The following is a 15836-nucleotide window of genomic DNA, read 5'->3' as shown; positions in this document are numbered from 1 at the left end:
ACCCAGCTCTCAATGGCATGGTTGCCAATCTTTGGTAAGCGCTTCTTTTATCAAGAGTTCTGTATAAAGCAAACAAAAAAGAGGGAAACAAATTAAAATCAGGGACAATTTTAAATATATTTAATAGATACAGCAAGAGTTTTTCCATGTACATACATTTTCTGAATAATAAAAAGTATGAATTCATAATGTCTGGCTTCATTGATTGACAATAATCTTTGGTAAGTAATTAGAAAATCAATTTTTTGAGTGACATATCACAATTCAGAATACTTGAGATGCATGAGGGGTGTTGTTGCAGTGTCTTAAACAGTATGACTTATTTTTTTATTCATTTGATCACAATGAGCCTGTTGAAGTATATTCAGTAAAGAAAGTAGCTGTAATTGCGGGACACATTTGTCTGTGTCTATCTGTATATATGTGTGTGCATGTATGTGTGTGCAAACATTAAATATTTACACACTTTATACTTGAATGTAAAATACTTTCTCCAGCAACAATTATACATGCTACAGAAAGTGTAAAACATTAGGCAGGGGGACTAGTTTACATTAAAAATATAAAGAGTAATAAAAAAGACAAATTCAAAGCAATTTAACAGATATCCCATGATCTAAGCAAAATAATGCACTCAAGGGCCAGTGTTATCAGGGAAATAATGCTGTTCCAGGTGTAGTAAGGTCTTCTACCTGCAGCATCAGTCCTGACAACACCTCTTGGTGGGTAATATTTCCCTGATAGCACCCACCCTGCTAGGCATTACTGCTTGCAAAATACATGGTACATTCCAAGTTATTCCTTTTTTATGCTGTTATGCTGAAATAACATGCCTGCATAAATTTCTCAAGGCATGTTGTTAAAACCCTCAAGAAAAATCTAAAGCAGCCCATTAAACAAGAATTTAAATGCACAGTTTTGCACAATTCTAACTAGTTGGTCAATATTTAATTCTATAAACTGCATACAATTCCAAACTCTCATATCCATTCCTTATTTTCTGACTATGTTATTACAGTAATGCTGATGGTAATAAAACAATCATAAATGTGTATTTATCTTAGCATTCTTCTTACAAATGTCTGGTACCACTGCCTGTTATGCCTAATATTTTGGTTAAGTTGTCTCAACAAATGTTAATATAGTTATATAATCATTAATGTGTACTGTATGTTGTGAATATGCATTGTTTATCTATGTGTGCTTTTCTGTTGCCACCTGGCCTTGTTGTAGCTGAAAAGGGTCAGGTACCAGCCCACTCAATCAGTTAATAAACAAACAAGCAAACTAACTAACTAACTAACTATCTAACTAACTAACTAACTAAATAAATAAATAAATAAATAAATAAAACTTCCAGCCTCTCATGATGAAGATTTTATGCTTTCTACCAAGCTCAGAAGAATACAAAGAAAACCTGGTCTTCTAATTAGCACATTTTGAAGCTAGTAATATTGAATGTCCAAATCACATATTTTCTCAGCTTTATGTAGGCAACAGGCCAGGTATAGCAAGAAACTGTACTTTACAAATGCACAGAGCAGTCTTTCTCAGATGAGATAGAGACTGCTTTATTCATAGCATCTGTCTGATAAAACACAGTAGAACAGTATCTTGTCATTTTAATATTCAGTAGCCTGACCAAAACTAGATTACTGTACTGTAAATGGAACCTATGCTGCCATTCATGTCTTATTATAGCAATAACCCACACCTGGGTGTGGGTAATGCTGGATTTACCCATGGTCGGTGTGGTTTGGTCACGAGGAAGCCAGTGGACAAGTACAAAACAACAGCAGTAAATCAATTCACCAAGTGGAACCACTATGCTAAATATTAATGACATTATTTAAGAAAAAATAATTACTTTTCTTAAATAATGGCATTGTATAACTCTTGCTGCCCTTCTGCATCTGTCTGGTATTCTGCGGCAGTTCTGATGTACTGCGCATGCGATGCTTCTTCGCGTACATCAGAGCTGTGGGCAAAAGCAATGGAGAAAGCAAGATCTCCGTTGCTTTTACAAACTGTCTCGCTGTGTTAAAGGAGTTTAACATAGTGAGACAGATTTAAAAGCAACAGAGAAGTTAAACCTGTTTAACAAAGAACTTTAACATAAAAGCAACAGAGAATCTCCGCCACTTTTTTTAAGCTGTCTCACTATGTTAAACTTGTTTAACATAAAGTCCGGGCGACCTGACCTTTTTCCATTACTATAACTCTGATTTACAACATGCACGCTGACCAATTAGCGTGCACATTTTGGAATATTAATGGGGGGTCGTTGTATTCACAATCAGACGCTGTCCGGTTCGATTCTCAACTAGAGCGTCTTCTGCATACCTTCATTGAAGGTTGTGCATCAGGGCTAAAATCAACTGCCAATCATTAGCGGACTGGAGTTCCACTGTGGTGACCCCTAACTGGGAAAAGCCAAAAGACACAACAATGTGGGGGTCATTATGTAATGACTTAGTTATCACTAATAGACATTGCCAAGGAAGTCATACTTTGATAAACATTGTCACAGGCATCTAAAAATATAAATGCCAATATTAATTTTTTGCATTCCATTACTTTGTACTATGCTATGTGCACAGGCTTCATATACATACCAGAATTTATGACAATTACTACAGTCATGATAAGTTTACTGAACCGATATCAGTATTGCAAGCGAAAATCAGCTCAAGCGGATGAGAACTTGATTTAATGGTGCACTGTCTGTGTATCAGGAATGCAGGTGTTAGCATTATAATGTAATTCAAATCAATGAAGTCACTCTTCACAAGGCGCATTGATCTTGGTATTCTGGAAAAGAAAATTAAATAAAGTAAAACACCATATGCATGAGGTAAATGAAAAAGAGCTAGAATACCAAACATAGCTCTTACTGTGCATTTGTAAGACAAATAAATTGCAGATTTCAAGAAGAAAGCGGTCCGTATGCAAATCACAGCTCTGATCCCAATTCAAGCTTGTTCTGATCTTGATTCATGCTTCCATGGGGATATGCTGTCTCCGTGACCACTGTGTCGTCACATACACATCCGTGCTATATGTTGGCTGTGATGGAAGATCAAACTACATTTTGGAAGGGAACAATTAGTATTTTGACCTACTAGCTTGGCTTCCTTTTCTACAAAAAGGCAGTTTTCCTGCAGTAGTACTCCTCTAAATGTCATTCTTTTCTACACACAGTAGGCATAAAGTATATGCAGAGTGTTTTCTGAACATAATGTGCATGTAGAAAATAGAGAGAGTACTAACAAACAGAAAAGTATATGTATATGCTTTCTGTGAGCTTTTAGTATAAGGTACTTCTCTAATCTACATACCCCATCCTCTGGTACACTATCTGTAAGCAGAATCTGAAATGTGTCACTTGCATTTGTGTGTGTGTGTGTGTGTGTGTGTGTGTGTGTGTGTGTGTGTGTGTGTGTGTGTGTGTGTGTGTGTGTGTGTGTGTGAGATACCTCTCAGTCTCTATGCATAAAAAAAGGCTGGACAAAGCCACAACTAACAAGGGGATACAAGCCCAAAAAATGCATTTAGGAATACATTTTAAATAGTGTTCTTATAAACTTAAGCTGCTAAAATAAAATATTTTGTGTTACCATAGATTTTCCAAAGGACATGAAGTTGATTTAGTTGGATGTCAGCAACATGTTCTAGTTATTTTTGTTAAGAGAATTAGTTTCTCAATCATCTTTTAACACATGTGCAAAACAAGTGCCATTATGTTGGGTACACTCTTTTACATGCTGGCAGTCCTGTTTTATCCAGTCACACTAATTTTTTTATTGACCATTTTATAAACATACCTAAATATTATGTCATGTCTCATTGTTTTATATGTGAACTAATCTTATTAAAATTTCCAGCCATAGGGAAACTACATCATTGGCAATATGACTGGTATAGGGATAGAGCTAGCCGATATGATGGAGAGAAAGAAGGATGATGTATTGTGAGTGCAAGAGACCAGATGGAAGGCGAGTAAGGCCAGAAGTATCAGAGGTGGGTACAAATTGTTCTATCATGGTGTGGATGAGAGGAGAAATAGGGTAGGGGTTATCCTGAAGGAACAGTATGCCAATAGTGTTTTTGAGGTGAAAAGAGTGTTGGATAGAGTGATGTTTATGAAACTGGAAATTGATGGTGTGATGATGAATGTTGTTAGTGCATATGTTCCACAAGTTGGGTGTGCAATGGATGAGAAAGAAACATTTTTGAGTGAGTTGGATGAAGTGGTGATGAGTGTACCCAAGGGTGAGAGAGTGGTGATTGGAGTGGATTTCAATAGGCATGTTAGTGAAGGGAACAGAGGGTATGAGGAAGTGATGGGTAGGTATGGTTTTAAGGAGAGGAATGTAGAAGGTCAGATGGCAGTGGATTTTGTGAAAAGGGTGAACATGGCTGTGGTGAATACTTATTTGAAGAAGAGGGAGGAGCATATGGTGATGAAGGAAGCTGCACACAGGTATATTATATCCTATGCCAGTCTGAAGGAGATTGGAGACTGTAAAGTGGTGACCAGGGGAAAGTGTAGTTAGGCAGCATAGGATGGTGGTCTGTAGAATGATGTTGGTGATCAAGAAGAGGAGAATGAATGTGAGGGCAGTGCCAAGGATCAAATGGTGGAAGTTGAAAAAGGATGACTGTAACGTGGAGTTCAGGGAAAAGTTAAGACAGGCACTGGGTGGCAGTGAAGCTATCGAATTGTGGGTAACTACAGCAGAACTAGTAAGGGAGACAGCTAGAAAGGTGCTTGGTGTGACATCTGGACAGAGGAAGAAGGACAAGGAGACCTGGTGGTGGAATGAGGAAGTACAGGAGAGTAAACAGAAAGAGGCTGGCGAAGAAGAAGTGGGTTTGTCAGAGAGATGAAGAAAGTAGACAGGAGTATATGGAGATGAGATGTATGGTGAAGAGTAAGGTGGCGAAGGCTAAGGATAAGGTGTATGGAGAGTTGTATAAAAGGTTGGACACTAAGGAGGGAGAAAATAACCTGTACTTATTGGCTAGACAGAGGAACCAAGCTGGGAAGGATGTGCATCAGCTAAGGGTGATGAAAGATAACCAGGGAAATGTACTCACAAGTGAGGAGAGTGTGTTGAGCAGATGGAAAGAGTACTTTCAGGGACTGATGAATGAAGAGAATAAGAGAGAGAAGGTTGGATGATGTGCGGATAGTGACTCAGGAAGTGCAACAGATTAGCAAGGAGGAAGTAAGGATAGCTGTGAAGAGGATTAATAATGGAAAGGCTGTTGGTCCATATGACATACCTATGGAAGCATGGAGGTGTTTAGGAGAGATGGGCAATACAGTTTTTAACCAGATTGTTTAATGAAATCTTGGAAAATAAGAGGATGCCTGAGGAGTGGAGAAGTATTTTGGTACTGATTTTTAAGAATAAGGGTGATCTGCAGAGCTGTAGTATCTACAGAGGGTTAAAACTGATCAGTTACAGGATGAAGTTATGGGAAAGATAATGGAAGCTAGGTTAAGAAGGGAGGTGATGATTAGTGAGCAGCAGTATGGTTTCATGCAAGGAAAGAGCACTACAGATGCGGTGTTTGCTCTGAGGGTGTTGATGGAGAAGTATAGAGAGGGTCAGAAAGGGTTGCATTGTGTCTTTGTGGACTTAGAGAAAGCATATGACAGGATGCCTAGAGAGGAGTTATGTACTGTATGAGGAAGTTGGGAGTGGCAGATAAGTATGTAAGAGTGGTACAGTATATGGAAAAGGACAGTGTGACACTGGTGAGGCGTGCAGTAGAAGTGATAGATGTACTCAAGGTGGAGGTGAGATTACATAAAGGATCAGCTCTGAGCCCCTTTCTTATTTGCAGTGGTGATTGACAGGTTGTCAGATGAGATCAGACAGGAGTCCCAGTGGAGTATGTTGTTTGCAGATGACATTGTGATCTGTAGTGAGAGTAGGGAACAGGTAGAGAAGACCCAGGAGAGGTGGAGATATGCTCTAGAGAGGAGAGGAATGAAGGTCAGTCAGACTAAGATGGAATATATGTTTGTGTGAATGAGAGGGAGGATAGAGGAATGGTGAGGATGCAGGGAGTAGAGTTGGTGAAGGTAGATCAGTTTAAATACTTGGATCGACAGTTCAGAGTAATGGTGACTGTGGAAGACAGGTGAAGAAGAGACTACAGGCAGGGTGGAGTAGATGGAGAAGAGTGTCAGGAGTGATTTGTGATAGATGGATACCAGTAAGAGTGAAAGGGAAGTGGGACCAGCTGTGTTATATGGCTTGGAGACGGTGGCACTGAAAAAAGCAGGAGTCAGAGCTAGATGTGGCAGAGTTAAAGATGTTAAGATTTGCATTGGGTGTGATGAGGTTGGAGAGGATTAGGAATCAGTATATTACAGGGTCATAGGTTGGATGGTTTGAAGACAAAGCGAGAGAGGTGAGATTTCATTGGTTTGGACATGTGCTGAGGAGGGATGCTGGGTATATTGGGAGAAGGATGCTAAGGATGGAGCTGCCAGGTAACAGGAAAAGGGGAAGGCCTAAGATAAGGTTTATGGATGTGGTGAGAAAGGACATGCAGGTGGTTGGTGTGACAGAGCAAGATGCAGAGGACAGGAAGAAATGGAAACAGATGATCTGCTGTGGCAAACCCTAACAGAACTTCTGAAAGAAGATGAATAAGAAGAGGAAGGGGAACTATGCCATTACAATTTATTTATTATGTTTATATAGAGGTGCAATATTCAGACATTATGACTCGAGAGAAACTGTGAAATCAGTATATAGTCAGGCTGAAATTGTATCAAGCAGTCCTGCAGCATTCTTCTATAACAACTTATCCATTACTTATGTAACCTAATAGAAGATAATGCCTTTCATTACAAAAAAAAACTTTCCTAAACATGACCCACACCTTTCTTCACTAACTGCTCAACTTTACCCTGGTCTTCTCTGAACCTAGAACTCCTGACATATAAGGTTCTCATATCCCAGTCCTAACCCATCTCTGGTTGTTACAGGAGGGAAAGAATCCAAGGTTTCCACAACTTTAATACCTCTGTCCAGTGTCCATAAAAATGGTCAGATTTGACTCTGATTCATACATTTCCTTTTGTCTCTTTATACTACATCAATGTTATTTTAGTTATCTTTATCAATGATTTCAATTGTTTTTCTTTTTGATCTTATATTCTAGCAAAATTTTAAAATAATTTCTGTAATTACTAGCAATACTGTTCTCTGCAGTGTTATAAACTGGAAATGTGTCTACCCTATACATGCATGGTGCTTTTTAACATGCTGAAAGGGGGCTGCTCATTTATATGTAACCTGATTTCAGTATTTTGTTGATTTCATACCACACCATATTATAACATGCAATATCACACCATACTATACCATACCATACCACAACATACCATATTGTACCATACCATACCTTATCATGCCATTGCATACCTCTCAACCGTTCAGATTTTTGCAGAATATCCAGATTTTTGCCTTATATTTTTGGTCTGTTTCTCATAAAATCCGTGTTTTTCTGGCAAATCACTGAAGATTGAAATCACTAAATAATGATATACATTTAAGTTCCAGACTTCATATCCTTCAGAAAAATATATGCTAATGCAAATCCTGTTATTCTAGAACCTTTCTAAATTGGTAAGAGCAATATTTAAAATCTGTCCCTACTTGTGTGCCTTTGTCTGCCATTATTTTTGGCTTTGTCCAGATTTCTTGTCCTAAGAGGTTGAGAGGTATACGTACCATACCATTTTAGTTCTATTATAATGCCATCTTGTCTAGCAGAGTTTCTTTTGTTTAGTCATAGAATCTTACATTCATCCATTTCTTTGTTATGCATGACATTCCACCTTTGCTTCCCACCATTTGACATTGTTGCTAAAGCCACTGATTTTAATTAATTTTACCTTATCTACAACAGTACAAATATCCCACTTTTGTTATTGTATCCAATCACGTCCACTAGACTCTATTTATTCTTATTTTTTTAATGTTTGCCTGTCTAAAGAAGAGGACTTTGCTGTATTTTTATTAAAAAGCTAATACATGATAATACATTTTTCTTTTTACTAGAATATACTTGCCAAAACCCTTTCTCACATTTACTTTCACTTTTCATACTCGAGTTTTATTTTATTTTCCTTACCATTAGTTTTTACACTTTATTACAGTTTTTGTGCCTTCCATCCATCCTGGACATTTGCCACAATCACACACTAGTCCTGATCTTATTACAAAGCACCAGCGATGTTTATTGGTTTTCTGTCCAGTTGTTCAGGATCCCTCGTGGTTTAGATGTATTCCTTTCTATCATTCTAGCAGTAATGTTTTTCTTCCTCAGAAGTACTTGCATTTACTGTCAGTCTTGCTACAAATATCCTTGGTAGTAAGAAGTATCCTTTCCGCACGTTACAACTGCATCATATGCACTGAGGTACAGGCAGTAATCTTATTATCGTCTAAAATCTTACTGTAAAATACCCTCAATAATGAGCAATATGTGCCTGTTTTATTTCTACTATAAATATATGTTTGGTCCCAAAGAGTGTCTTCATCTGTCATTGTTCTGCTAATAAACAGCCCTAGTCTTTGCTCAAGGGATAAACATTGTTCATTTGTCAGTACGTCTACTAACTCAAAAGATCAAGGGTCAGGTCCACTCAAATTAAAAGTTCACATGGTAATAGTTTACAAGGAAGAAAAGCGTTGTAAGATTCTACAATATTAGAACATGTAGATTACTCTATGGACATCCCAGTTGACCCCCCTCCCCCAGCTTATTTTTCTTACTGACATTGTTTCAGATGTCAAAGTATTAACTCAAAATATCTTTCAAAACATATGAACATCTCATGATATCTGAGGAATATTTAACTTAATATAAAGCCAAGCTGTATATATCTTCCAAGACCCATTGAAGTAACATAATATCTCTGTAAATATATAATGTATGATCTAGATTCAGGTCCACAATAATTAAAAGTTTGCATGACAATAGTTTACAAGGAAGTAAAGCATTCAAAGATTCTATGATGTTAGAACATGTTGATCACTTTGTGGACCCCTCAGTTAACCCCCCACAGTTATCTTTATTACTGACATTGTTTCAGATATCAAAGTATAAACTCAAAATAACTTTGAAAACCAATGAACATTACAAAATATATGAGGAATATTTAATTTAATATAAAGCCAAGCTGTACATATCTTTCAAGACCCATTGAAGTATCATATCTCTGTAAATATTTAATGTAAAGTCAAGCCATGTAATGAATCTTAATGGGAGGAAACAGTTGAGAGAAAGATTAATGCAGAATGTCCTAAGGTAGCTACTGATTAAAAACAAAGGTTAGATCCTTCTGATGTGATTATTACTGCAGATAGTCTGAGAAGTCCTATACAATAAGAGGGATCTGCTATGGGATCTAGAACTGAAGAAACACAGAGGAAAGTACTGTTACTGATCTACAAAGCAATAGTGAATAATTACATATAGGAATTCATGTAAGATTTCCAAAAGGAAAAAGGCTCCAATGTTATTTTGTGAATTGAAACAAGCCAGTCTTATTTCTGAAGAACATTTGAAGCTCAACTTTAATGTGGCTTTCAGCTCATTAGTACAGGCTTAGGTGTACTTTACAGGGCTGCCAAGTCAAAATAGAACGCATTTTATTCACACCTCCCCAAAAAGTCATATGTCTTCAAGAATGAAATAACTTAGACTGAAGCAAAACGTGCTGCCCTGGAAAAAAAGGATGAAACTATCTTCAACCCAGCTTTGCAAAATATTTATTTTTATACCCAGTCATCTTTTGTTAATATATACTGGATCTACATTTGACACTCAGGAAATTTGTAAGAAAACCAATTCCATTCTATGACTTTGACAGGAAACTGTCAGTTTTGAGCAATAAATTAACTGCAGGCTTTTTATATGTCAGGCACATGCAGCAGCAACTAGCAGGAGTTTTGCATTCAGTTCTGTAAGCCAAATTTCAGGAACTATATTAATATGTTTCAGTAAGTTTCAACAAAAGTTTAAAAATGATTCAAGACTAGGCCTCTCTGTCAGGCAAATTGTTATCTTAATGAAACTGAACATGTACTCCTGGAAAAATGTATTAGTGAAGTATCCAAATGCCTCCAGTGACTCAGAAATGTTCAACTATAAAATGTCTAAAACAGAATAATCTTGTAGCATATGGTGGAATGTGATATAGACACAATGGTTCCACTCAGTTTTCTCTTCCTTTAAATTTCAAACTGGTTCAAGATGGTTGAAACATTTCTGCATGCTCTATGGAAAAGTTGTTCATTCTGACTGTAATTAATGAAGCAGTTGGTAGGGTCAGAAAGAAAAAAAAAACACTTCATAATTCTATGGTATGGTTTATTTCAACAACTGTTACTATGTAGCTTTGCTGCTCCAATCTACCTCATAAAGAGTAGTTGTCAAAGCAAACAAGATAAGCTAATTTATTTTCCCTGTCTCATAATTGTAACTTATGGTAGTCTCTTGGGGTTTTCTCTCAGTAGTCGATTCAGAGTTCACCTCTCTACAGGACAACAAATGTTTGTCAAAACATTTGACACCATTCCACATGCAAATGTAATAAACAATCTAAATATGTTCCAAACTGGCCCATACATGGTTAGATGGACAGTAAACTGGCTTCGGGACAGAACACATGCAGTGATAGTAGGGAGCACATCCTCCAAAAGCATGAATGTGACTATTGGGGTTCACCAAAGATCTGTGCTAGGACCTCTACTATTTAGTATCTACTTTTCAGATCTCAGTCTAACAAATAATCAAATAATAATCTTTGATTACTAAAATTTGCAGATGATTGCAAGCTGGGAGTCATCATCAAGTCACATTCTGGCATAAAAATACTTCAACAGGAGCTTACATTTATCAGTAACTGTTGTGCAAAACAATGGGCTCAAACCTAACTGTAAAAAGTGCAACATTCTTGCATTCAGTAAGCAACCTCTAGCTTCAGCTTATAATATAAATTAAAACACCACTCCAAAATGAGAACATAGTGAGAAACCTGGGTACTTGGGTGGATTGCTCGCTTACATTACACCATCATGTTGCAATGGCGATGAGGAACTCCTTTTACCTCTCACAGCTCACAGCAAAAGATATCTCCACTAGATCCAAAATAATTTACCTCTCTGTACTCTGCACTTATTTGGTATATCAAAGAATACAATACTCCCATTGAGATATACCTTACTAAGCATATCAACAATTGGAAAGACCCCAAAGGATATTAAATAGATACATTAAGGGCTTAAAAAATCTGAGCTCCCAAGTGATACTGGAGGCTACACCTTTACATTCAGTATCATATAGACCCCTTATGAATAATCTGTACCCTGTTTATAGAGCAATAAAGGATCTAGTTCTCCAAGAAGTACTGTTCCTTCAAAAACAAATAATCCTCCTAACACTATGTCCAGAGATTTAAATCTACTGCAACAGTTAACTAGGATAAGAGGGAGAGATATTCATTGCCCAGTGACTAACCTTTCTCTGGAACAAACTTCCTGCCCAAATTAAGCAGTGTGGCACACTGTCTGCCTTTAAAAAGCAGCTGGAAAACTGGATGGGCATTCCTAAATTTACACCTCATATGACTGTCATGTCCCTCCTTGAAAAGAGAGAGAAGGCCTAAGAGTGGGTATTGGCAAGGTATAAATGGCCTCTTGGCTCAGTTCCCTTGTGATTGCTATGATCCTTCATAGAACCCAAGAAACTTTTTCATCACATGGTCATTTCTCAGATTTTCAGTGGCTTTTCCATAAAACTAATAGGTGTGAGTGCGCTGAAAATATTCAAGACAGTGTGATAAAGTTTTGTTTCAAATTCATAAAAGAGGAAGGATATTAGCATGAATGAATTTTGATAAATAACTTAAGATGGAAACACATTAAAGACAAACACTTTAAATACTAGACGTGAAAAGGTTAACTTTTTTGAAGATCTACTTTCTCTTCTGTCAGCATTTTGTTTATGCTACTCTTATTCTCACCTCATTGCAGCACCTTTTGTTTATTGTTTTACATTGGTTTATCACTTATATGCTTACTATATAGCTTGTTTCTTTATTGATTAATATGATTACAGCAATATTTGTGTTTGAATTAATTATGGAATATAACCTCTGACAGTCCCTCATCCTGCATAAATCTACTTGGCCTGACTCAACTAATCACAAGACATACTAAATGCAACAAAAGCAATAAGTGAACAATTCTTGAATGGATTTTAGTCTCAAACCCCAGTAAATATATTATCAATGGAGCCTATCCTAACACCTAAGTGACTATCTCCCTGCATACACACACTGACTTATCACTTATCACCCCAATACCCACTAATTTAAACAAACCAGGAATGTCACAAAATTTAACAAAGACTTATTCAACAGTATCCTAAGGTCATTCACCTGGTCTGTATTTAAAAAATCTCTTGTTAGATGATGCAGTTACAACTTTTAATGCCTTTTTTAAACAACCTTGCCCCTCTATGTATAAAAAGAGTAAAAATAAAACACTCCCCCGGCTATTAACGCTTACCAAAAATATAATGCATACCAGAGACAAGACTTGGAGGGACTGGCTAAATAAAAAATAAAAATCTTCAGTGATACAGAGAACTTTGAAATCAAGCTAAAAAACAAGTATACTAAGATAACAAACAATACCATGACTAACAACAACTTAATGATAAAAATGATCCAAAAAAATGTCTGGTCCTCTATTTACATACTACTCAGTCCTGGCTGAAAAATAAATGACCTGTATCCCTCTCAGACCTGCTCCTCCCTGGAAATAGTGAATATATTTAATAAATACTTTACAGAGAGCATTCTGCCCTCACTAAAATCACTACACCATCCCCTACACGTACCCATAACTTATTACCAACTGCCCCCTCATTACCACATTAACCTCAGAAAACTATAAATCCAATCAATCCTTAGCCACAAATGCCAACATCTTTACCTTAAAACTTGTAACAATATCTGCTTCAAAAAATGCTACCTAAACTTACATCTTGTTCCATATCTGCCAACAGCCTCCTACCTGAATACCTCCAGATGGCAGGAGAAGCCATATCTTACCCAGTAGCTTTCTTAGTCAAAAGATCCATACAGGAATCTTATATCCCAGCTATTTGGAAAAATCATATGTCATCCCACTGCACAAGGGATGAAACTCTACAGAAGTCTCTAACTTTCATTCTATTGCAATTCTCTCTCCTCTCTCAAAAATTCTAGAAAAATGTATCCATGTTCAACTTCTTCACCTTCTCCTCTCACAACAGCTCTTAACTAGTACCCAGCATGGATGCTGCCTGGCCATAGTACACCTGCTGCACTATCATCTTTTTTAGATAATCCGTCCATTCATCTATCCATCCTCAGCCACTTTTATATTTTGCACATGGGGTCAGGGTGTCACTTTAACAGTGAACATCAACTCAAGCCAAGGTTTACACCACTGGGTGGCTAGACCTACCACCGTAGTTCATCCGTGCCACTCACACACACACACACACACACACACACACACACACACACACACACACACACACACACACACACACAAACACACACCTATGGCCAATTTACAATGTCCATTCCCCTTACTGCATGTCTTAGGAATGTGGGAAGACACAAACACGCACCTATGGCCAATTTAGAATGTCCAATCCACTTACTGCATGTCTTAGAAATGTGGGAAGAAACCTAATCACCCAGGGGAAACCCACATGACTGCAGGGAGGACTTGCAGACTCCACCCAGAAGGCATCCCACCTGAAAATCGAACCTGAGAATCTCTTGCTGTGAGGCAACAATGTTAACCATCGCACCTACGCTGTTGCCCCCATTTTGGTAATATAAATAAAAAAGGGACTTTGGCAAACTTATCTCCTCCATATTTCTGGATCTGCCCAAAGCCTTTGATACCATCTCACTTAGCAAGCTCCTTCAACAACTGCAGCATCTCAACCTATCCCCTCCGAAACTTCAGTGATTCAAAAGCTATCTATATAATAGACAGCAAACTGTTAAATAACAACATACTTTCACTCCTTACTGCCCTGTTACCACTGGTATACCTCAAGGTTCATGTTCTTGGTTCACTCCTCTTTAACATTTTCATTAATGGCCTCTATACCTCTTCTAAGCGAGTATCACTTATACAGTATGCTGATGATTTGACATTCTTGAAATCAGACAAGACGCCTTCACCTCTATTGAAAACTAGCTTCAGAATGCCCAGTTATTACTCAACCACCACCAAAACGAAAAACTGATCTTACTCCTCCCTAAAGCATATATGAAGGATAAATCCAGCTTCAAAATCTTCTCACTTAAAATATACTGATAGAGATTGCATCCCATACAAAATTGCTTGGTGTGACAACTTTGATGACAACCTCAGATGTGAACCCAAATTTAAAATAATATAAAAAAATCACCAGCAACTTGACATGTTTTGAAAACATAAAAATGTTCTTACTAACTGTACTAAAACCACCCAAACAACCACTTACCTGCTTCCTTCACACTTATATGGTGCCCCTATCCTTACCAACTTGCAGGTATCTGTTAAAACTATACTTGAAATATTATAAAGTTGCTAAATTTGTTGCCAATAAGCAATACTATACACATTACTACAAAGTCCTTAAAAGTTTGAACTGGCTTGAACTACCCCACTATCTAGACTTTGTACAACTGGCTACTGCCCACATTAACATTTATAATCCCCATAACTGCCCTGCACTAAGGTCTATTCTTCCTTTCTATTACCCAAACAGAACTCTTTGTTCTAAAGATAAACAACTTCTTGCCATTTGTAAACCTCAAAAAGCAATCGGAAATAGCCTTTACTGATAGTTGTCAAAAAATGGAAGTCTGTTTCACAGGCTGTGAGAACTGTAACTTACCTTCCTTCCTTCAAGCATTTTATGAAAGACCACCTATCAAATTCATGGCTCTGCTCATGCTATACCCCCAGCTGAACATTAATCTCATCTAGTTTTCTACTATTGTGCACCCTATCTGTACAGATTCTCTATCCATCACCATGTCCTCATCTTTACGTGGCTATCCTAACCCCCTCTACCACTTTCCATAACATCTTCCTATCACCTCAGCCCCATTTATGCTAATCTATCCTAATCTCTCTCCCCCTTTATATTTACAATTAAACTAAACACATGACTTTTACTTATTACTAATGTGAATTGCCAGAAGAATGCTGTCCAGTATTTTATAGAATGTTTTACTTTGCCTTTTCTTGTTGTTCTCTTTGTAACATATTTTTGGTGTGTCTCTATGTCTTACAGTATTGTTGATTATTTTTGAAATGAATCATTTTCAACTGTATTTTCATTTTATCATTTTCAATATGTAATATCTTTGAATTTTTTTTTTATTTTCTGTGTTAAATGGAGCTTTTCTCCCCAGACCTCTGCTGAAATGGGCTCTTGTGGGCTCTATATTATGTGATTGAAGAGTCTCTTCTTCAAACACATAATAATCGATGCATATGCAGTGAACACTGCAAACTGCGAAAGGCCACATCTGCGAATGTTTTCCTTGGAAAAAAATTCACATGGCCGTAAAATAATAAACAAACTTTAAAACACTATTCAAGTGGTGGGCTTCACCCCCCACACCCCCCCTAACTAAATATACCAACTCTGAGCTCGCTCTACATTAAAGAAAATGGCAATTCGCAATAATGGCCAACTGAATTTTGTCCTGAGGAAAATTTAATGGACGTGAC

The sequence above is a fragment of the Protopterus annectens genome, chromosome 2.part0 (assembly GCF_019279795.1).
Source record: "Protopterus annectens isolate FY-2018-M chromosome 2.part0, PAN1.0, whole genome shotgun sequence".
NCBI lineage: Eukaryota > Metazoa > Chordata > Ceratodontiformes > Protopteridae > Protopterus > Protopterus annectens.
Note: the sequence above shows the minus strand (reverse complement) of the source record.